The sequence below is a fragment of the Dendrobates tinctorius genome, unplaced genomic scaffold (genome assembly GCF_039654945.1).
Source record: "Dendrobates tinctorius isolate UK_male_01 unplaced genomic scaffold, ASM3965494v1 ptg000016l, whole genome shotgun sequence".
NCBI lineage: Eukaryota > Metazoa > Chordata > Amphibia > Anura > Dendrobatidae > Dendrobates > Dendrobates tinctorius.
In genome coordinates this window covers 23306502-23309173 of record NW_027361684.1, presented here as the reverse complement: position 1 = coordinate 23309173, position 2672 = coordinate 23306502, and positions in this window count along the sequence as shown.

Genomic DNA, 2672 nt, shown 5'->3' with positions numbered 1-2672 from the left:
TGATGACAGGTTAAAAATTATTTTTTTCCCTATTTTCCTCCTCTATATTTAGAGTGTGTCTTATGTTCTGGTGTGTTTTATAGTCTGAACAATGCAGTAATAAAAAAAAGACATGTGATGATAGGTGAAAACAGTATGTAAAAAATCCAAAGATGATAGAGGGCATACTGTAGCTAATGATGTATAAACAGTAAAAAAAGCACAATAACATAACAATCAAGAATAGTACACCTTGGTATCAGTGACTTAAAGAAATGTCTTCCTATAAGTAACTGTTAATAACAGGAACATTAAATCAATGCAGCGATACAGTGATAGAAAGGTACTTGATGGCAGAGTATCAGACATGTTTAGGAGCAACGTCTGAAAAACTGCAATTTCGGGGTTTAAATTTTTTTCTATTTACAGTGTGTACTTATCAGATTAATTTATTCTCTTTTTATAGATTTGACTTTACGAACACAGCAAAACTAAACATATGTATTTTTTTGTTTCTTAATTTTTAACGGGGGAAAGGTGGGATTATTTAAACATTTTTTTATTTTTTTTAAACATTTCTTTTTACTTTCTACCATGTTTGTTAGTCCCCTAAGGGAAATTGAACCTGCCATTGTCTAACACTTGTGCTATATACAGCAATGCAACAGAATTGCTGTATATAGCAAAAATAACAGTCTCCCATGAGCAACATCCATGGGCTGGTTTTCACAAGAGTAAAATGATTACAGACACAAAACAAGAGTTTTCACTAGACATTTCTCTGTCATTGCACCACATCAATGTCCCATGATCACAGGAGTGCCGATAAGAGGATAGAATGGCAGAGGGGAGTGGTGTTAATGCTGCTGTGACAGATTGACAGCAACATTTAACAGGTTAAGAGCAAAGCTCCACCCATGGCTGTAAGTGGCAAATGATGGCTGAATACAACAGCCATTTTCTGCTTGGAAAGATGTGGGCTTGCACTTCAGGGGGATGACTCATAATGGAATATGTACTGATTCCTGTTGTGACATTTGCATTTGGAAGCTGTTGTTGTGAACCCACAACATGCGGTCAAAGGAGCTCTAAATGGAAAAGAAACAGACCATAATTTGACTGAAAAACAGAAAAAGCTATAAGAGACATAGCAGAAATGTTATGAGTGGCTAAATCAATAGTTTGATACATTTTGCAAAAAAAGAGAGCAGTGGTGAGCCTGGGAACAATGGTGGCTGATCGTAGAATCCGTTCTATAGTGAAGAAAAGCCTATTCACAGCATCCACTCAAGTAAAGTACACTCTCCAAGAAGTAGGTGTATTAGTATTGAAGTCTACCATAAAGAGAAGACTTCATGAGATAAAATACACATGGATCAACAAAAGGTGCAAAAGATTAATAAGCTTTAAAAAAAAATAGAAAGACTAGATTAGACTTTGCAAGCAAATATATAAAGAAGCCAGCCCAGTTCTGAAAAAGCATGGACAGATGAAACTAAAATCAACCTGTATCAGAAAGATGGGAAGAAAAAAGTATGGAGAAGGCTTGGAACAGCTCATGATCCAAAGCACAACACATCCTCTGTAAAACATGGTGGAGGCAGTGTAATGGCAGTGCATGCATGGCTTCCAATGCACTAAGTCACTAGAATTTATTGATGATGTTCTGCAAACAGAAGCAGCCGGATGAATTCTGAAGTGTTCAGGGCTATACTTTCTGCACAGATTCAACCAAATGCAGAAAGCATGATTGGATGGTGCTTCACAATTCAAATGGACAATGACCCAAAGCATACTGAGAAAGCAACCCAGAAGTTTTTGAATGCAAAGAAGTGTAATATTCTGCAATGGCTGAGTCAATCACCAGATCTCAACCCCAACGAGCAGCATTTCACCTGCTTAAGATAAAGCTTAACAAGACAAAACTTAAGGCAGAAACAACCATAAACAAGCAATAACTAAAGTCAACTGTAGTAAAAGCCTGGCAACGCATCTAAACATCCAACATTCGGTGATGTTCAGTCATTGCCTGCAAAGGATTCTCCACAAAGTATTAAAAATGAACCTTTTATTTAAAAAGTTAATTTGTCAAATTACTTTTGAGCCCATTAAATGAGGAGGCTTTGTAGAAAAATTGTTGCAATTCCTAAATATTTCACAGAATATTTATGTTCAATCCTTTAGTTAAACCTGAAAGTCTGCCCTTCATTTGCATCTCAGTTGCTTCAATTTAAAAAAAAATTGGTGGCATGCAGAGCCCAAATCATGAAGATTCTGCTACTACCCAAATGTTTCTGGATCTAACCCTAAGTAAATACTTGTTGTAATGCATCTGTTAATCCCTTCATGACTGGTGACATATACAGTGTGTCCACAAAGCCATGGTGCACATTTGACCGGTCACAGGAAAGCAATAAAAGATGATAGAAATGTGAAATCTGCACCAAATAAAAGTAAAATCCTCCCAGTTTGGGGTTATGTGAAGCAACATGTGTACATTGAACGTATCAAGGACAATAATCACTTAAAACACAGAATCACAGATGTTATTGACTCTGTTACACCAGACGTCCTTACCCGTGTGTGGCAAGAACTTCACTATCATTTGGATGTGTGTAGGGCAACAAATGGAGCCCACATCGATCTGCACTGAATAGGTATGATACTTGGAGAGATTTTCTTTTATTTGGAGC